The 20,030-nt window shown below is 40.5% G+C and overlaps 19 non-coding genes across 19 annotated transcripts; all 19 read left to right on the forward strand.

Moving 5' to 3' along the window:
* Window positions 1-113: 113 nt before the first annotated feature.
* trnac-gca (transfer RNA cysteine (anticodon GCA)) lies at window positions 114-185 on the forward strand. Its single transcript has one exon. It is a non-coding gene; the product is annotated as a tRNA-Cys (tRNA).
* A 655-nt stretch (window positions 186-840) lies between these two features.
* trnac-gca (transfer RNA cysteine (anticodon GCA)) lies at window positions 841-912 on the forward strand. Its single transcript has one exon. It is a non-coding gene; the product is annotated as a tRNA-Cys (tRNA).
* A 655-nt stretch (window positions 913-1,567) lies between these two features.
* Window positions 1,568-1,639, forward strand: trnac-gca (transfer RNA cysteine (anticodon GCA)). The gene has a single exon. It is a non-coding gene; the product is annotated as a tRNA-Cys (tRNA).
* Window positions 1,640-2,295: 656 nt separating this feature from the next.
* Window positions 2,296-2,367, forward strand: trnac-gca (transfer RNA cysteine (anticodon GCA)). The gene has a single exon. It is a non-coding gene; the product is annotated as a tRNA-Cys (tRNA).
* Window positions 2,368-3,022: 655 nt separating this feature from the next.
* Window positions 3,023-3,094, forward strand: trnac-gca (transfer RNA cysteine (anticodon GCA)). The gene has a single exon. It is a non-coding gene; the product is annotated as a tRNA-Cys (tRNA).
* Window positions 3,095-3,749: 655 nt separating this feature from the next.
* On the forward strand, window positions 3,750-3,821 carry trnac-gca (transfer RNA cysteine (anticodon GCA)). The gene has a single exon. It is a non-coding gene; the product is annotated as a tRNA-Cys (tRNA).
* A 655-nt stretch (window positions 3,822-4,476) lies between these two features.
* trnac-gca (transfer RNA cysteine (anticodon GCA)) lies at window positions 4,477-4,548 on the forward strand. Its single transcript has one exon. It is a non-coding gene; the product is annotated as a tRNA-Cys (tRNA).
* A 656-nt stretch (window positions 4,549-5,204) lies between these two features.
* On the forward strand, window positions 5,205-5,276 carry trnac-gca (transfer RNA cysteine (anticodon GCA)). Its single transcript has one exon. It is a non-coding gene; the product is annotated as a tRNA-Cys (tRNA).
* Window positions 5,277-5,930: 654 nt separating this feature from the next.
* Window positions 5,931-6,002, forward strand: trnac-gca (transfer RNA cysteine (anticodon GCA)). Its single transcript has one exon. It is a non-coding gene; the product is annotated as a tRNA-Cys (tRNA).
* Window positions 6,003-6,658: 656 nt separating this feature from the next.
* trnac-gca (transfer RNA cysteine (anticodon GCA)) lies at window positions 6,659-6,730 on the forward strand. Its single transcript has one exon. It is a non-coding gene; the product is annotated as a tRNA-Cys (tRNA).
* A 2,112-nt stretch (window positions 6,731-8,842) lies between these two features.
* On the forward strand, window positions 8,843-8,914 carry trnac-gca (transfer RNA cysteine (anticodon GCA)). Its single transcript has one exon. It is a non-coding gene; the product is annotated as a tRNA-Cys (tRNA).
* A 655-nt stretch (window positions 8,915-9,569) lies between these two features.
* Window positions 9,570-9,641, forward strand: trnac-gca (transfer RNA cysteine (anticodon GCA)). Its single transcript has one exon. It is a non-coding gene; the product is annotated as a tRNA-Cys (tRNA).
* Window positions 9,642-10,292: 651 nt separating this feature from the next.
* Window positions 10,293-10,364, forward strand: trnac-gca (transfer RNA cysteine (anticodon GCA)). Its single transcript has one exon. It is a non-coding gene; the product is annotated as a tRNA-Cys (tRNA).
* A 3,568-nt stretch (window positions 10,365-13,932) lies between these two features.
* On the forward strand, window positions 13,933-14,004 carry trnac-gca (transfer RNA cysteine (anticodon GCA)). The gene has a single exon. It is a non-coding gene; the product is annotated as a tRNA-Cys (tRNA).
* Window positions 14,005-15,388: 1,384 nt separating this feature from the next.
* On the forward strand, window positions 15,389-15,460 carry trnac-gca (transfer RNA cysteine (anticodon GCA)). The gene has a single exon. It is a non-coding gene; the product is annotated as a tRNA-Cys (tRNA).
* Window positions 15,461-16,115: 655 nt separating this feature from the next.
* Window positions 16,116-16,187, forward strand: trnac-gca (transfer RNA cysteine (anticodon GCA)). The gene has a single exon. It is a non-coding gene; the product is annotated as a tRNA-Cys (tRNA).
* A 1,384-nt stretch (window positions 16,188-17,571) lies between these two features.
* On the forward strand, window positions 17,572-17,643 carry trnac-gca (transfer RNA cysteine (anticodon GCA)). Its single transcript has one exon. It is a non-coding gene; the product is annotated as a tRNA-Cys (tRNA).
* A 655-nt stretch (window positions 17,644-18,298) lies between these two features.
* trnac-gca (transfer RNA cysteine (anticodon GCA)) lies at window positions 18,299-18,370 on the forward strand. The gene has a single exon. It is a non-coding gene; the product is annotated as a tRNA-Cys (tRNA).
* A 1,384-nt stretch (window positions 18,371-19,754) lies between these two features.
* trnac-gca (transfer RNA cysteine (anticodon GCA)) lies at window positions 19,755-19,826 on the forward strand. Its single transcript has one exon. It is a non-coding gene; the product is annotated as a tRNA-Cys (tRNA).
* The last annotated feature ends 204 nt before the right edge of the window (window positions 19,827-20,030 follow it).

A 20,030-nucleotide genomic window follows, 5' to 3' on the forward strand; every position in this document is an offset into this window, starting at 1 on the left:
CTTTAGATTGTCACCTTCCAAAATCTCCTGTAAGCTCCACATCAGGTATCTTGTGAGCTTGTGTTTTTCCTGCTCATGTGCTCACATTGAGGTTGCAAATCACACTTCCTGCTGGGGGTATAGCTCAGTGGTAGAGCATTTGACTGCAGATCAAGAGGTCCCCAGTTCAACTCTAGGTGCCCCCTAGTGGCATCTGGAAGTGTTTGCTTTACCCTGGTGTTGTGATACTATGCAATTCTTGCCTTTTAAACATTTCGTATATGACCTTTTCAAGCAGTCCAATTCATTTTCAGTCAGATATCTTACGACATTGTTCTCTCTCAATCATCACTCATTAAAGGCTGCTGATTTCATTCCCAAACATATATCTTGTAATACTGGTGAATCTCATCATTACAGCATTTGAGGACGCTCATGATATCTCAATTTAACGACGCATGTGATTGGAATTCAAGTGATTACCACTTCTTCTCTAAATGGTCCTCATCGCAAACTTGAAAGACCTTCTGGCTGCTTGCAATTTCAACATGCACATGATATTTTGCTCATAGAGTGCACCCCTTGAACAAGTCTAAAATTATGTCATATGGATGGTGCCATTTCATAATATCATCCAGCAGTCACTGCTCAGGAAGTGCCAATGTGTTTAAAAATGGATTCCTGAGAAAAGCATTTGTTCAGGATTTATGCCACTGGGCGAGCATTTTTACTGTTACTCAAAGCATTCCTTTAGATTGTCACCTTCCAAAATCTCCTGTAAGCTCCACATCAGGTATCTTGTGAGCTTGTGTTTTTCCTGCTCATGTGCTCACATTGAGGTTGCAAATCACACTTCCTGTTGGGGGTATAGCTCAGTGGTAGAGCATTTGACTGCAGATCAAGAGGTCCCCAGTTCAACTCTGAGTGCCCCCTAGTGGCATCTGGAAGTGTTTGCTTTACCCTGTTTGTTGTGATACTATGCAATTCTTGCCTTTTAAACATTTCGTATATGACCTTTTCAAGCAGTCCAATTCATTTTCAGTCAGATATCTTACGACATTGTTCTCTCTCAATCATCACTCATTAAAGGCTGCTGATTATATTCCCAAACATATATCTTGTAATACTGGTGAATCTCATCATTACAGCATTTGAGGACGCTCATGATATCTCAATTTAACGACGCATGTGATTGGAATTCAAGTTATTACCACTTCTTCTCTAATTGGTCCTCATCGCAAACTTGAAAGACCTTCTGGCTGCTTGCAATTTCAACATGCACATGATATTTTGCTCATAGAGTGCACCCTTTGAACAAGTCCAAAAATATGTCATATGGATGGTGCCATTTCATAATATCATCCAGCAGTCACTGCTCAGGAAGTGCCAATGTGTTTAAAATGGATTCCTGAGAAAAGAATTTGTTCAGGATTTATGCCACTGGGCGAGCATTTTTACTGTTACTCAAAGCATTCCTTTAGATTGTCACCTTCCAAAATCTCCTGTAAGCTCCACAACAGGTATCTTGTGAGCTTGTGTTTTTCCTGCTCATGTGCTCACATTGAGGTTGCAAATCACACTTCCTGCTGGGGGTATAGCTCAGTGGTAGAGCATTTGACTGCAGATCAAGAGGTCCCCAGTTCAACTCTGAGTGCCCCCTAGTAGCATCTGGAAGTGTTTGCTTTACCCTGTTTGTTGTGATACTATGCAATTCTTGCCTTTTAAACATTTCGTATATGACCTTTTCAAGCAGTCCAATTCATTTTCAGTCAGATATCTTACGACATTGTTCACTCTCAATCATCACTCATTAAAGGCTGCTGAATTCATTCCCAAACATATATCTTGTAATACTGGTGAATCTCATCATTACAGCATTTGAGGACGCACATGATATCTCAATTTAACAACGCATGTGATTGGAATTCAAGTGATTACCACTTCTTCTCTAAATGGTCCTCATTGCAAACTTGAAAGACCTTCTGGCTGCTTGCAATTTCAACATGCACATGATATTTTGCGCATAGAGTGCACCCTTTGAACAAGTCCAAAAATATGTCATATGGATGGTGCCATTTCATAATATCATCCAGCAGTCACTGCTCAGGAAGTGCCAATGTGTTTAAAAATGGATTCCTGAGAAAAGCATTTGTTCAGGATTTACGCCACTGGGCGAGCATTTTTACTGTTACTCAAAGCATTCCTTTAGATTGTCGCCTTCCAAAATCTTCTGTAAGCTCCACAACAGGTATCTTGTGAGCTTGTGTTTTTCCTGCTCATGTGCTCACATTGAGGTTGCAAATCACACTTCCTCCTGGGGGTATAGCTCAGTGGTAGAGCATTTGACTGCAGATCAAGAGGTCCCCAGTTCAACTCTGGGTGCCCCCTAGTGGCATCTGGAAGTTTTTGCTTTACCCTGTTTGTTGTGATACTATGCAATTCTTGCCTTTTAAACATTTCGTATATGACCTTTTCAAGCAGTCCAATTCATTTTCAGTCAGATATCTTACGACATTGTTCTCTCTCAATCATCACTCATTAAAGGCTGCTGATTTCATTCCCAAACATATATCTTGTAATACTGGTGAATCTCATCATTACAGCATTTGAGGACGCTCATGATATCTCAATTTAACGACGCATGTGATTGGAATTCAAGTTTTTACCACTTCTTCTCTAAATGGTCCTCATCGCAAACTTGAAAGACCTTCTGGCTGCTTGCAATTTCAACATGCACATGATATTTTGCTCATAGAGTGCACCCTTTGAACAAGTCCAAAAATATGTCATATGGATGGTGCCATTTCATAATATCATCCAGCAGTCACTGCTGAGGAAGTGCCAATGTGTTTAAAATGGATTCCTGAGAAAAGCATTTGTTCAGGATTTATGCCACTGGGCGAGCATTTTTACTGTTACTCAAAGCATTCCTTTAGATTGTCACCTTCCAAAATCTCCTGTAAGCTCCACATCAGGTATCTTGTGAGCTTGTGTTTTTCCTGCTCATGTGCTCACATTGAGGTTGCAAATCACACTTCCTGCTGGGGGTATAGCTCAGTGGTAGAGCATTTGACTGCAGATCAAGAGGTCCCCAGTTCAACTCTGGGTGCCCCCTAGTGGCATCTGGAAGTGTTTGCTTTACCCTGTTTGTTGTGATACTATGCAATTCTTGCCTTTTAAACATTTCATATATGACCTTTTCAAGCAGTCCAATTCATTTTCAGTCAGATATCTTACGACATTGTTCTCTCTCAATCATCACTCATTAAAGGCTGCTGATTTCATTCCCAAACAAATATCTTGTAATACTGGTGAATCTCATCATTACAGCATTTGAGGACGCTCATGATATCTCAATTTAACGACGCATGTGATTGGAATTCAAGTGATTACCACTTCTTCTCTAAATGGTCCTCATCGCAAACTTGAAAGACCTTCTGGCTGCTTGCAATTTCAACATGCACATGATATTTTGCTCATAGAGTGCACCCTTTGAACAAGTCCAAAAATATGTCATATGGATGGTGCCATTTCATAATATCATCCAGCAGTCACTGCTCAGGAAGTGCCAATGTGTTTAAAATGGATTCCTGAGAAAAGAATTTGTTCAGGATTTATGCCACTGGGCGAGCATTTTTACTGTTACTCAAAGCATTCCTTTAGATTGTCACCTTCCAAAATCTCCTGTAAGCTCCACATCAGGTATCTTGTGAGCTTGTGTTTTTCCTGCTCATGTGCTCACATTGAGGTTGCAAATCACACTTCCTGCTGGGGGTATAGCTCAGTGGTAGAGCATTTGACTGCAGATCAAGAGGTCCCCAGTTCAACTCTGGGTGCCCCCTAGTGGCATCTGGAAGTGTTTGCTTTACCCTGTTTGTTGTGATACTATGCAATTCTTGCCTTTTAAACATTTCATATATGACCTTTTCAAGCAGTCCAATTCATTTTCAGTCAGATATCTTACGACATTGTTCTCTCTCAATCATCACTGATTAAAGGCTGCTGATTTCATTCCCAAACAAATATCTTGTAATACTGGTGAATCTCATCATTACAGCATTTGAGGACGCTCATGATATCTCAATTTAACGACGCATGTGATTGGAATTCAAGTTTTTACCACTTCTTCTCTAAATGGTCCTCATCGCAAACTTGAAAGACCTTCTGGCTGCTTGCAATTTCAACATGCACATGATATTTTGCTCATAGAGTGCACCCTTTGAACAAGTCCAAAAATATGTCATATGGATGGTGCCATTTCATAATATCATCCAGCAGTCACTGCTCAGGAAGTGCCAATGTGTTTAAAATGGATTCCTGAGAAAAGAATTTGTTCAGGATTTATGCCACTGGGCGAGCATTTTTACTGTTACTCAAAGCATTCCTTTAGATTGTCACCTTCCAAAATCTCCTGTAAGCTCCACATCAGGTATCTTGTGAGCTTGTGTTTTTCCTGCTCATGTGCTCACATTGAGGTTGCAAATCACACTTCCTGCTGGGGGTATAGCTCAGTGGTAGAGCATTTGACTGCAGATCAAGAGGTCCCCAGTTCAACTCTGGGTGCCCCCTAGTGGCATCTGGAAGTGTTTGCTTTACCCTGTTTGTTGTGATACTATGCAATTCTTGCCTTTTAAACATTTCATATATGACCTTTTCAAGCAGTCCAATTCATTTTCAGTCAGATATCTTACGACATTGTTCACTCTCAATCATCACTCATTAAAGGCTGCTGAATTCATTCCCAAACATATATCTTGTAATACTGGTGAATCTCATCATTACAGCATTTGAGGACGCTCATGATATCTCAATTTAACAACGCATGTGATTGGAATTCAAGTGATTACCACTTCTTCTCTAAATGGTCCTCATCGCAAACTTGAAAGACCTTCTGGCTGCTTGCAATTTCAACATGCACATGATATTTTGCGCATAGAGTGCACCCTTTGAACAAGTCCAAAAATATGTCATATGGATGGTGCCATTTCATAATATCATCCAGCAGTCACTGCTGAGGAAGTGCCAATGTGTTTAAAAATGGATTCCTGAGAAAAGCATTTGTTCAGGATTTACGCCACTGGGCGAGCATTTTTACTGTTACTCAAAGCATTCCTTTAGATTGTCACCTTCCAAAATCTCCTGTAAGCTCCACATCAGGTATCTTGTGAGCTTGTGTTTTTCCTGCTCATGTGCTCACATTGAGGTTGCAAATCACACTTCCTGCTGGGGGTATAGCTCAGTGGTAGAGCATTTGACTGCAGATCAAGAGGTCCCCAGTTCAACTCTAGGTGCCCCCTAGTGGCATCTGGAAGTGTTTGCTTTACCCTGGTGTTGTGATACTATGCAATTCTTGCCTTTTAAACATTTCGTATATGACCTTTTCAAGCAGTCCAATTCATTTTCAGTCAGATATCTTACGACATTGTTCTCTCTCAATCATCACTCATTAAAGGCTGCTGATTTCATTCCCAAACATATATCTTGTAATACTGGTGAATCTCATCATTACAGCATTTGAGGACGCTCATGATATCTCAATTTAACGACGCATGTGATTGGAATTCAAGTTTTTACCACTTCTTCTCTAAATGGTCCTCATCGCAAACTTGAAAGACCTTCTGGCTGCTTGCAATTTCAACATGCACATGATATTTTGCTCATAGAGTGCACCCTTTGAACAAGTCCAAAAATATGTCATATGGATGGTGCCATTTCATAATATCATCCAGCAGTCACTGCTGAGGAAGTGCCAATGTGTTTAAAATGGATTCCTGAGAAAAGCATTTGTTCAGGATTTATGCCACTGGGCGAGCATTTTTACTGTTACTCAAAGCATTCCTTTAGATTGTCACCTTCCAAAATCTCCTGTAAGCTCCACATCAGGTATCTTGTGAGCTTGTGTTTTTCCTGCTCATGTGCTCACATTGAGGTTGCAAATCACACTTCCTGCTGGGGGTATAGCTCAGTGGTAGAGCATTTGACTGCAGATCAAGAGGTCCCCAGTTCAACTCTGGGTGCCCCCTAGTGGCATCTGGAAGTGTTTGCTTTACCCTGTTTGTTGTGATACTATGCAATTCTTGCCTTTTAAACATTTCATATATGACCTTTTCAAGCAGTCCAATTCATTTTCAGTCAGATATCTTACGACATTGTTCACTCTCAATCATCACTCATTAAAGGCTGCTGAATTCATTCCCAAACATATATCTTGTAATACTGGTGAATCTCATCATTACAGCATTTGAGGACGCTCATGATATCTCAATTTAACAACGCATGTGATTGGAATTCAAGTGATTACCACTTCTTCTCTAAATGGTCCTCATCGCAAACTTGAAAGACCTTCTGGCTGCTTGCAATTTCAACATGCACATGATATTTTGCGCATAGAGTGCACCCTTTGAACAAGTCCAAAAATATGTCATATGGATGGTGCCATTTCATAATATCATCCAGCAGTCACTGCTCAGGAAGTGCCAATGTGTTTAAAAATGGATTCCTGAGAAAAGCATTTGTTCAGGATTTACGCCACTGGGCGAGCATTTTTACTGTTACTCAAAGCATTCCTTTAGATTGTCGCCTTCCAAAATCTTCTGTAAGCTCCACATCAGGTATCTTGTGAGCTTGTGTTTTTCCTGCTCATGTGCTCACATTGAGGTTGCAAATCACACTTCCTGCTGGGGGTATAGCTCAGTGGTAGAGCATTTGACTGCAGATCAAGAGGTCCCCAGTTCAACTCTGGGTGCCCCCTAGTGGCATCTGGAAGTGTTTGCTTTACCCTGTTTGATGTGATACTATGCAATTCTTGCCTTTTAAACATTTCGTATATGACCTTTTCAAGCAGTCCAATTCATTTTCAGTCAGATATCTTACGACATTGTTCACTCTCAATCATCACTCATTAAAGGCTGCTGAATTCATTCCCAAACATATATCTTGTAATACTGGTGAATCTCATCATTACAGCATTTGAGGACGCTCATGATATCTCAATTTAACAACGCATGTGATTGGAATTCAAGTGATTACCACTTCTTCTCTAAATGGTCCTCATCGCAAACTTGAAAGACCTTCTGGCTGCATGCAATTTCAACATGCACATGATATTTTGCTCATAGAGTGCACCCCTTGAACAAGTCTAAAAATATGTCATATGGATGGTGCCATTTCATAATATCATCCAGCAGTCACTGCTCAGGAAGTGCCAATGTGTTTAAAAATGGATTCCTGAGAAAAGCATTTGTTCAGGATTTACGCCACTGGGCGAGCATTTGTACTGTTACTCAAAGCATTCCTTTAGATTGTCACCTACCAAAATCTCCTGTAAGCTCCACATCAGGTATCTTGTGAGCTTGTGTTTTTCCTGCTCATGTGCTCACATTGAGGTTGCAAATCACACTTCCTCCTGGGGGTATAGCTCACTGGTAGAGCATTTGACTGCAGATCAAGAGGTCCCCAGTTCAACTCTGGGTGCCCCCTAGTGGCATCTGGAAGTGTTTGCTTTACCCTGTTTAATGTGATACTATGCAATTCTTGCCTTTTAAACATTTCGTATATGACCTTTTCAAGCAGTCCAATTCATTTTCAGTCAGATATCTTACGACATTGTTCACTCTCAATCATCACTCATTAAAGGCTGCTGAATTCATTCCCAAACATATATCTTGTAATACTGGTGAATCTCATCATTACAGCATTTGAGGACGCTCATGATATCTCAATTTAACAACGCATGTGATTGGAATTCAAGTGATTACCACTTCTTCTCTAAATGGTCCTCATCGCAAACTTGAAAGACCTTCTGGCTGCTTGCAATTTCAACATGCACATGATATTTTGCTCATAGAGTGCACCCTTTGAACAAGTCCAAAAATATGTCATATGGATGGTGCCATTTCATAATATCATCCAACAGTCACTGCTGAGGAAGTGCCAATGTATTTAAAAATGGATTCCTGAGAAAAGCATTTGTTCAGGATTTACGCCACTGGGCGAGCATTTTTACTGTTACTCAAAGCATTCCTTTAGATTGTCACCTTCCAAAATCTCCTGTAAGCTCCACATCAGGTATCTTGTGAGCTTGTGTTTTTCCTGCTCATGTGCTCACATTGAGGTTGCAAATCCCACTTCCTGCTGGGGGTATAGCTCAGTGGTAGAGCATTTGACTGCAGATGAAGAGGTCCCCAGTTCAACTCTGGGTGCCCCCTAGTGGCATCTGGAAGTGTTTGCTTTACCCTGTTTGTTGTGATACTATGCAATTCTTGCCATTTAAACATTTCGTATATGACCTTTTCAAGCAGTCCAATTCATTTTCAGTCAGATATCTTACGACATTGTTCTCTCTCAATCATCACTCATTAAAGGCTGCTGATTTCATTCCCAAACATATATCTTGTAATACTGGTGAATCTCATCATTACAGCATTTGAGGACGCTCATGATATCTCAATTTAACGTCGCATGTGATTGGAATTCAAGTTATTACCACTTCTTCTCTAAATGGTCCTCATCGCAAACTTGAAAGACCTTCTGGCTGCTTGCAATTTCAACATGCACATGATATTTTTCTCATAGAGTGCACCCTTTGAACAAGTCCAAAAATATGTCATATGGATGGTGCCATTTCATAATATCATCCAGCAGTCACTGCTCAGGAAGTGCCAATGTGTTTAAAAATGGATTCCTGAGAAAAGCATTTGTTCAGGATTTACGCCACTGGGCGAGCATTTTTACTGTTACTCAAAGCATTCCTTTAGATTGTCACCTTCCAAAATCTCCTGTAAGCTCCACATCAGGTATCTTGTGAGCTTGTGTTTTTCCTGCTCATGTGCTCACATTGAGGTTGCAAATCACACTTCCTGCTGGGGGTATAGCTCAGTGGTAGAGCATTTGACTGCAGATCAAGAGGTCCCCAGTTCAACTCTAGGTGCCCCCTAGTGGCATCTGGAAGTGTTTGCTTTACCCTGGTGTTGTGATACTATGCAATTCTTGCCTTTTAAACATTTCGTATATGACCTTTTCAAGCAGTCCAATTCATTTTCAGTCAGATATCTTACGACATTGTTCTCTCTCAATCATCACTCATTAAAGGCTGCTGATTTCATTCCCAAACATATATCTTGTAATACTGGTGAATCTCATCATTACAGCATTTGAGGACGCTCATGATATCTCAATTTAACGACGCATGTGATTGGAATTCAAGTGATTACCACTTCTTCTCTAAATGGTCCTCATCGCAAACTTGAAAGACCTTCTGGCTGCTTGCAATTTCAACATGCACATGATATTTTGCTCATAGAGTGCACCCTTTGAACAAGTCCAAAAATATGTCATATGGATGGTGCCATTTCATAATATCATCCAGCAGTCACTGCTCAGGAAGTGCCAATGTGTTTAAAAATGGATTCCTGAGAAAAGCATTTGTTCAGGATTTACGCCACTGGGCGAGCATTTTTACTGTTACTCAAAGCATTCCTTTAGATTCTCACCTTCCAAAATCTCCTGTAAGCTCCACATCAGGTATCTTGTGAGCTTGTGTTTTTCCTGCTCATGTGCTCACATTGAGTTTGCAAATCACACTTCCTGCTGGGGGTATAGCTCAGTGGTAGAGCATTTGACTGCAGATCAAGAGGTCCCCAGTTCAACTCTAGGTGCCCCCTAGTGGCATCTGGAAGTGTTTGCTTTACCCTGGTGTTGTGATACTATGCAATTCTTGCCATTTAAACATTTCATATATGACCTTTTCAAGCAGTCCAATTCATTTTCAGATATCTTACGATATTGTTCTCTCTCAATCATCACTCATTAAAGGCTGCTGATTTCATTCCCAAACATATATCTTGTAATACTGGTGAATCTCATCATTACAGCATTTGAGGACGCTCATGATATCTCAATTTAACAACGCATGTGATTGGAATTCAAGTTATTACCACTTCTTCTCTAAATGGTCCTCATCGCAAACTTGAAAGACCTTCTGGCTGCTTGCAATTTCAACATGCACATGATATTTTGCTCATAGAGTGCACCCTTTGAACAAGTCCAAAAATATGTCATATGGATGGTGCCATTTCATAATATCATTCAGCAGTCACTGCTCAGGAAGTGCCAATGTGTTTAAAAATGGATTCCTGAGAAAAGCATTTGTTCAGGATTTACGCCACTGGGCGAGCATTTTTACTGTTACTCAAAGCATTCCTTTAGATTGTCACCTTCCAAAATCTCCTGTAAGCTCCACATCAGGTATCTTGTGAGCTTGTGTTTTTCCTGCTCATGTGCTCACATTGAGGTTGCAAATCCCACTTCCTGCTGGGGGTATAGCTCAGTGGTAGAGCATTTGACTGCAGATCAAGAGGTCCCCAGTTCAACTCTGGGTGCCCCCTAGTGGCATCTGGAAGTGTTTGCTTTACCCTGTTTGTTGTGATACTATGCAATTCTTGCCATTTAAACATTTCGTATATGAGCTTTTCAAGCAGTCCAATTCATTTTCAGTCAGATATCTTACGACATTGTTCTCTCTCAATCATCACTCATTAAAGGCTGCTGATTTCATTCCCAAACATATATCTTGTAATACTGGTGAATCTCATCATTACAGCATTTGAGGACGCTCATGATATCTCAATTTAACGTCGCATGTGATTGGAATTCAAGTTATTACCACTTCTTCTCTAAATGGTCCTCATCGCAAACTTGAAAGACCTTCTGGCTGCTTGCAATTTCAACATGCACATGATATTTTTCTCATAGAGTGCACCCTTTGAACAAGTCCAAAAATATGTCATATGGATGGTGCCATTTCATAATATCATCCAGCAGTCACTGCTCAGGAAGTGCCAATGTGTTTAAAAATGGATTCCTGAGAAAAGCATTTGTTCAGGATTTACGCCACTGGGCGAGCATTTTTACTGTTACTCAAAGCATTCCTTTAGATTGTCGCCTTCCAAAATCTCCTGTAAGCTCCACATCAGGTATCTTGTGAGCTTGTGTTTTTCCTGCTCATGTGCTCACATTGAGGTTGCAAATCCCACTTCCTGCTGGGGGTATAGCTCAGTGGTAGAGCATTTGACTGCAGATGAAGAGGTCCCCAGTTCAACTCTGGGTGCCCCCTAGTGGCATCTGGAAGTGTTTGCTTTACCCTGTTTGTTGTGATACTATGCAATTCTTGCCATTTAAACATTTCGTATATGACCTTTTCAAGCAGTCCAATTCATTTTCAGTCAGATATCTTACGACATTGTTCTCTCTCAATCATCACTCATTAAAGGCTGCTGATTTCATTCCCAAACATATATCTTGTAATACTGGTGAATCTCATCATTACAGCATTTGAGGACGCTCATGATATCTCAATTTAACGTCGCATGTGATTGGAATTCAAGTTATTACCACTTCTTCTCTAAATGGTCCTCATCGCAAACTTGAAAGACCTTCTGGCTGCTTGCAATTTCAACATGCACATGATATTTTGCTCATAGAGTGCACCCTTTGAACAAGTCCAAAAATATGTCATATGGATGGTGCCATTTCATAATATCATCCAGCAGTCACTGCTCAGGAAGTGCCAATGTGTTTAAAAATGAATTCCTGAGAAAAGCATTTGTTCAGGATTTACGCCACTGGGCGAGCATTTTTACTGTTACTCAAAGCATTCCTTTAGATTGTAGCCTTCCAAAATCTCCTGTAAGCTCCACATCAGGTATCTTGTGAGCTTGTGTTTTTCCTGCTCATGTGCTCACATTGAGGTTGCAAATCACACTTCCTGCTGGGGGTATAGCTCAGTGGTAGAGCATTTGATTGCAGATCAAGAGGTCCCCAGTTCAACTCTGAGTGCCCCCTAGTGGCATCTGGAAGTGTTTGCTTTACCCTGTTTGTTGTGATACTATGCAATTCTTGCCTTTTAAACATTTCGTATATGACCTTTTCAAGCAGTCCAATTCATTTTCAGTCAGATATCTTACGACATTGTTCTCTCTCAATCATCACTCATTAAAGGCTGCTGATTTCATTCCCAAACATATATCTTGAAATACTGGTGAATCTCATCATTACAGCATTTGAGGACGCTCATGATATCTCAATTTAACGTCGCATGTGATTGGAATTCAAGTTATTACCACTTCTTCTCTAAATGGTCCTCATCGCAAACTTGAAAGACCTTCTGGCTGCTTGCAATTTCAACATGCACATGATATTTTTCTCATAGAGTGCACCCTTTGAACAAGTCCAAAAATATGTCATATGGATGGTGCCATTTCATAATATCATCCAGCAGTCACTGCTCAGGAAGTGCCAATGTGTTTAAAAATGGATTCCTGAGAAAAGCATTTGTTCAGGATTTACGCCACTGGGCGAGCATTTTTACTGTTACTCAAAGCATTCCTTTAGATTGTCGCCTTCCAAAATCTCCTGTAAGCTCCACATCAGGTATCTTGTGAGCTTGTGTTTTTCCTGCTCATGTGCTCACATTGAGGTTGCAAATCCCACTTCCTGCTGGGGGTATAGCTCAGTGGTAGAGCATTTGACTGCAGATGAAGAGGTCCCCAGTTCAACTCTGGGTGCCCCCTAGTGGCATCTGGAAGTGTTTGCTTTACCCTGTTTGTTGTGATACTATGCAATTCTTGCCATTTAAACATTTCGTATATGACCTTTTCAAGCAGTCCAATTCATTTTCAGTCAGATATCTTACGACATTGTTCTCTCTCAATCATCACTCATTAAAGGCTGCTGATTTCATTCCCAAACATATATCTTGTAATACTGGTGAATCTCATCATTACAGCATTTGAGGACGCTCATGATATCTCAATTTAACGTCGCATGTGATTGGAATTCAAGTTATTACCACTTCTTCTCTAAATGGTCCTCATCGCAAACTTGAAAGACCTTCTGGCTGCTTGCAATTTCAACATGCACATGATATTTTGCTCATAGAGTGCACCCTTTGAACAAGTCCAAAAATATGTCATATGGATGGTGCCATTTCATAATATCATCCAGCAGTCACTGCTCAGGAAGTGCCAATGTGTTTAAAAATGAATTCCTGAGAAAAGCATTTGTTCAGGATTTACGCCACTGGGCGAGCATTTTTACTGTTACTCAAAGCATTCCTTTAGATTGTAGCCTTCCAAAATCTCCTGTAAGCTCCACATCAGGTATCTTGTGAGCTTGTGTTTTTCCTGCTCATGTGCTCACATTGAGGTTGCAAATCACACTTCCTGCTGGGGGTATAGCTCAGTGGTAGAGCATTTGATTGCAGATCAAGAGGTCCCCAGTTCAACTCTGAGTGCCCCCTAGTGGCATCTGGAAGTGTTTGCTTTACCCTGTTTGTTGTGATACTATGCAATTCTTGCCTTTTAAACATTTCGTATATGACCTTTTCAAGCAGTCCAATTCATTTTCAGTCAGATATCTTACGACATTGTTCTCTCTCAATCATCACTCATTAAAGGCTGCTGATTTCATTCCCAAACATATATCTTGAAATACTGGTGAATCTCATCATTACAGCATTTGAGGACGCTCATGATATCTCAATTTAACGTCGCATGTGATTGGAATTCAAGTTATTACCACTTCTTCTCTAAATGGTCCTCATCGCAAACTTGAAAGACCTTCTGGCTGCTTGCAATTTCAACATGCACATGATATTTTTCTCATAGAGTGCACCCTTTGAACAAGTCCAAAAATATGTCATATGGATGGTGCCATTTCATAATATCATCCAGCAGTCACTGCTCAGGAAGTGCCAATGTGTTTAAAAATGGATTCCTGAGAAAAGCATTTGTTCAGGATTTATGCCACTGGGCGAGCATTTTTACTGTTACTCAAAGCATTCCTTTAGATTGTCACCTTCCAAAATCTCCTGTAAGCTCCACATCAGGTATCTTGTGAGCTTGTGTTTTTCCTGCTCATGTGCTCACATTGAGGTTGCAAATCACACTTCCTGTTGGGGGTATAGCTCAGTGGTAGAGCATTTGACTGCAGATCAAGAGGTCCCCAGTTCAACTCTGAGTGCCCCCTAGTGGCATCTGGAAGTGTTTGCTTTACCCTGTTTGTTGTGATACTATGCAATTCTTGCCTTTTAAACATTTCGTATATGACCTTTTCAAGCAGTCCAATTCATTTTCAGTCAGATATCTTACGACATTGTTCTCTCTCAATCATCACTCATTAAAGGCTGCTGATTATATTCCCAAACATATATCTTGTAATACTGGTGAATCTCATCATTACAGCATTTGAGGACGCTCATGATATCTCAATTTAACGACGCATGTGATTGGAATTCAAGTTATTACCACTTCTTCTCTAAATGGTCCTCATCGCAAACTTGAAAGACCTTCTGGCTGCTTGCAATTTCAACATGCACATGATATTTTTCTCATAGAGTGCACCCTTTGAACAAGTCCAAAAATATGTCATATGGATGGTGCCATTTCATAATATCATCCAGCAGTCACTGCTCAGGAAGTGCCAATGTGTTTAAAAATGGATTCCTGAGAAAAGCATTTGTTCAGGATTTACGCCACTGGGCGAGCATTTTTACTGTTACTCAAAGCATTCCTTTAGATTGTCGCCTTCCAAAATCTCCTGTAAGCTCCACATCAGGTATCTTGTGAGCTTGTGTTTTTCCTGCTCATGTGCTCACATTGAGGTTGCAAATCACACTTCCTGCTGGGGGTATAGCTCAGTGGTAGAGCATTTGATTGCAGATCAAGAGGTCCCCAGTTCAACTCTGAGTGCCCCCTAGTGGCATCTGGAAGTGTTTGCTTTACCCTGTTTGTTGTGATACTATGCAATTCTTGCCTTTTAAACATTTCGTATATGACCTTTTCAAGCAGTCCAATTCATTTTCAGTCAGATATCTTACGACATTGTTCTCTCTCAATCATCACTCATTAAAGGCTGCTGATTTCATTCCCAAACATATATCTTGAAATACTGGTGAATCTCATCATTACAGCATTTGAGGACGCTCATGATATCTCAATTTAACGTCGCATGTGATTGGAATTCAAGTTATTACCACTTCTTCTCTAAATGGTCCTCATCGCAAACTTGAAAGACCTTCTGGCTGCTTGCAATTTCAACATGCACATGATATTTTTCTCATAGAGTGCACCCTTTGAACAAGTCCAAAAATATGTCATATGGATGGTGCCATTTCATAATATCATCCAGCAGTCACTGCTCAGGAAGTGCCAATGTGTTTAAAAATGGATTCCTGAGAAAAGCATTTGTTCAGGATTTACGCCACTGGGCGAGCATTTTTACTGTTACTCAAAGCATTCCTTTAGATTGTCACCTTCCAAAATCTCCTGTAAGCTCCACATCAGGTATCTTGTGAGCTTGTGTTTTTCCTGCTCATGTGCTCACATTGAGGTTGCAAATCACACTTCCTGCTGGGGGTATAGCTCAGTGGTAGAGCATTTGACTGCAGATCAAGAGGTCCCCAGTTCAACTCTAGGTGCCCCCTAGTGGCATCTGGAAGTGTTTGCTTTACCCTGGTGTTGTGATACTATGCAATTCTTGCCTTTTAAACATTTCGTATATGACCTTTTCAAGCAGTCCAATTCATTTTCAGTCAGATATCTTACGACATTGTTCTCTCTCAATCATCACTCATTAAAGGCTGCTGATTTCATTCCCAAACATATATCTTGTAATACTGGTGAATCTCATCATTACAGCATTTGAGGACGCTCATGATATCTCAATTTAACGACGCATGTGATTGGAATTCAAGTGATTACCACTTCTTCTCTAAATGGTCCTCATCGCAAACTTGAAAGACCTTCTGGCTGCTTGCAATTTCAACATGCACATGATATTTTGCTCATAGAGTGCACCCCTTGAACAAGTCTAAAATTATGTCATATGGATGGTGCCATTTCATAATATCATCCAGCAGTCACTGCTCAGGAAGTGCCAATGTGTTTAAAAATGGATTCCTGAGAAAAGCATTTGTTCAGGATTTATGCCACTGGGCGAGCATTTTTACTGTTACTCAAAGCATTCCTTTAGATTGTCACCTTCCAAAATCTCCTGTAAGCTCCACATCAGGTATCTTGTGAGCTTGTGTTTTTCCTGCTCATGTGCTCACATTGAGGTTGCAAATCACACTTCCTGTTGGGGGTATAGCTCAGTGGTAGAGCATTTGACTGCAGATCAAGAGGTCCCCAGTTCAACTCTGAGTGCCCCCTAGTGGCATCTGGAAGTGTTTGCTTTACCCTGTTTGTTGTGATACTATGCAATTCTTGCCTTTTAAACATTTCGTATATGACCTTTTCAAGCAGTCCAATTCATTTTCAGTCAGATATCTTACGACATTGTTCTCTCTCAATCATCACTCATTAAAGGCTGCTGATTATATTCCCAAACATATATCTTGTAATACTGGTGAATCTCATCATTACAGCATTTGAGGACGCTCATGATATCTCAATTTAACGACGCATGTGATTGGAATTCAAGTTATTACCACTTCTTCTCTAAATGGTCCTCATCGCAAACTTGAAAGACCTTCTGGCTGCTTGCAATTTCAACATGCACATGATATTTTTCTCATAGAGTGCACCCTTTGAACAAGTCCAAAAATATGTCATATGGATGGTGCCATTTCATAATATCATCCAGCAGTCACTGCTCAGGAAGTGCCAATGTGTTTAAAAATGGATTCCTGAGAAAAGCATTTGTTCAGGATTTACGCCACTGGGCGAGCATTTTTACTGTTACTCAAAGCATTCCTTTAGATTGTCGCCTTCCAAAATCTCCTGTAAGCTCCACATCAGGTATCTTGTGAGCTTGTGTTTTTCCTGCTCATGTGCTCACATTGAGGTTGCAAATCACACTTCCTGCTGGGGGTATAGCTCAGTGGTAGAGCATTTGATTGCAGATCAAGAGGTCCCCAGTTCAACTCTGAGTGCCCCCTAGTGGCATCTGGAAGTGTTTGCTTTACCCTGTTTGTTGTGATACTATGCAATTCTTGCCTTTTAAACATTTCGTATATGACCTTTTCAAGCAGTCCAATTCATTTTCAGTCAGATATCTTACGACATTGTTCTCTCTCAATCATCACTCATTAAAGGCTGCTGATTTCATTCCCAAACATATATCTTGAAATACTGGTGAATCTCATCATTACAGCATTTGAGGACGCTCATGATATCTCAATTTAACGTCGCATGTGATTGGAATTCAAGTTATTACCACTTCTTCTCTAAATGGTCCTCATCGCAAACTTGAAAGACCTTCTGGCTGCTTGCAATTTCAACATGCACATGATATTTTTCTCATAGAGTGCACCCTTTGAACAAGTCCAAAAATATGTCATATGGATGGTGCCATTTCATAATATCATCCAGCAGTCACTGCTCAGGAAGTGCCAATGTGTTTAAAAATGGATTCCTGAGAAAAGCATTTGTTCAGGATTTACGCCACTGGGCGAGCATTTTTACTGTTACTCAAAGCATTCCTTTAGATTGTCACCTTCCAAAATCTCCTGTAAGCTCCACATCAGGTATCTTGTGAGCTTGTGTTTTTCCTGCTCATGTGCTCACATTGAGGTTGCAAATCACACTTCCTGCTGGGGGTATAGCTCAGTGGTAGAGCATTTGACTGCAGATCAAGAGGTCCCCAGTTCAACTCTAGGTGCCCCCTAGTGGCATCTGGAAGTGTTTGCTTTACCCTGGTGTTGTGATACTATGCAATTCTTGCCTTTTAAACATTTCGTATATGACCTTTTCAAGCAGTCCAATTCATTTTCAGTCAGATATCTTACGACATTGTTCTCTCTCAATCATCACTCATTAAAGGCTGCTGATTTCATTCCCAAACATATATCTTGTAATACTGGTGAATCTCATCATTACAGCATTTGAGGACGCTCATGATATCTCAATTTAACGACGCATGTGATTGGAATTCAAGTGATTACCACTTCTTCTCTAAATGGTCCTCATCGCAAACTTGAAAGACCTTCTGGCTGCTTGCAATTTCAACATGCACATGATATTTTGCTCATAGAGTGCACCCCTTGAACAAGTCTAAAATTATGTCATATGGATGGTGCCATTTCATAATATCATCCAGCAGTCACTGCTCAGGAAGTGCCAATGTGTTTAAAAATGGATTCCTGAGAAAAGCATTTGTTCAGGATTTATGCCACTGGGCGAGCATTTTTACTGTTACTCAAAGCATTCCTTTAGATTGTCACCTTCCAAAATCTCCTGTAAGCTCCACATCAGGTATCTTGTGAGCTTGTGTTTTTCCTGCTCATGTGCTCACATTGAGGTTGCAAATCACACTTCCTGTTGGGGGTATAGCTCAGTGGTAGAGCATTTGACTGCAGATCAAGAGGTCCCCAGTTCAACTCTGAGTGCCCCCTAGTGGCATCTGGAAGTGTTTGCTTTACCCTGTTTGTTGTGATACTATGCAATTCTTGCCTTTTAAACATTTCGTATATGACCTTTTCAAGCAGTCCAATTCATTTTCAGTCAGATATCTTACGACATTGTTCTCTCTCAATCATCACTCATTAAAGGCTGCTGATTATATTCCCAAACATATATCTTGTAATACTGGTGAATCTCATCATTACAGCATTTGAGGACGCTCATGATATCTCAATTTAACGACGCATGTGATTGGAATTCAAGTTATTACCACTTCTTCTCTAAATGGTCCTCATCGCAAACTTGAAAGACCTTCTGGCTGCTTGCAATTTCAACATGCACATGATATTTTTCTCATAGAGTGCACCCTTTGAACAAGTCCAAAAATATGTCATATGGATGGTGCCATTTCATAATATCATCCAGCAGTCACTGCTCAGGAAGTGCCAATGTGTTTAAAAATGGATTCCTGAGAAAAGCATTTGTTCAGGATTTACGCCACTGGGCGAGCATTTTTACTGTTACTCAAAGCATTCCTTTAGATTGTCGCCTTCCAAAATCTCCTGTAAGCTCCACATCAGGTATCTTGTGAGCTTGTGTTTTTCCTGCTCATGTGCTCACATTGAGGTTGCAAATCACACTTCCTGCTGGGGGTATAGCTCAGTGGTAGAGCATTTGATTGCAGATCAAGAGGTCCCCAGTTCAACTCTGAGTGCCCCCTAGTGGCATCTGGAAGTGTTTGCTTTACCCTGTTTGTTGTGATACTATGCAATTCTTGCCTTTTAAACATTTCGTATATGACCTTTTCAAGCAGTCCAATTCATTTTCAGTCAGATATCTTACGACATTGTTCTCTCTCAATCATCACTCATTAAAGGCTGCTGATTTCATTCCCAAACATATATCTTGAAATACTGGTGAATCTCATCATTACAGCATTTGAGGACGCTCATGATATCTCAATTTAACGACGCATGTGATTGGAATTCAAGTGATTACCACTTCTTCTCTAAATGGTCCTCATCGCAAACTTGAAAGACCTTCTGGCTGCTTGCAATTTCAACATGCACATGATATTTTGCTCATAGAGTGCACCCTTTGAACAAGTCCAAAAATATGTCATATGGATGGTGCCATTTCATAATATCATCCAGCAGTCACTGCTCAGGAAGTGCCAATGTGTTTAAAAATGGATTCCTGAGAAAAGCATTTGTTCAGGATTTATGCCACTGGGCGAGCATTTTTACTGTTACTCAAAGCATTCCTTTAGATTGTCACCTTCCAAAATCTCCTGTAAGCTCCACATCAGGTATCTTGTGAGCTTGTGTTTTTCCTGCTCATGTGCTCACATTGAGGTTGCAAATCACACTTCCTGTTGGGGGTATAGCTCAGTGGTAGAGCATTTGACTGCAGATCAAGAGGTCCCCAGTTCAACTCTGGGTGCCCCCTAGTGGCGTCTGGAAGTGTTTGCTTTACCCTGTTTGATGTGATACTATGCAATTCTTGCCTTTTAAACATTTCGTATATGACCTTTTCAAGCAGTCCAATTCATTTTCAGTCAGATATATTACGACATTGTTCACTCTCAATCATCACTCATTAAAGGCTGCTGAATTCATTCCCAAACATATATCTTGTAATACTGGTGAATCT

Source organism: Brachyhypopomus gauderio, chromosome 6 (genome assembly GCF_052324685.1).
Source record: "Brachyhypopomus gauderio isolate BG-103 chromosome 6, BGAUD_0.2, whole genome shotgun sequence".
NCBI lineage: Eukaryota > Metazoa > Chordata > Actinopteri > Gymnotiformes > Hypopomidae > Brachyhypopomus > Brachyhypopomus gauderio.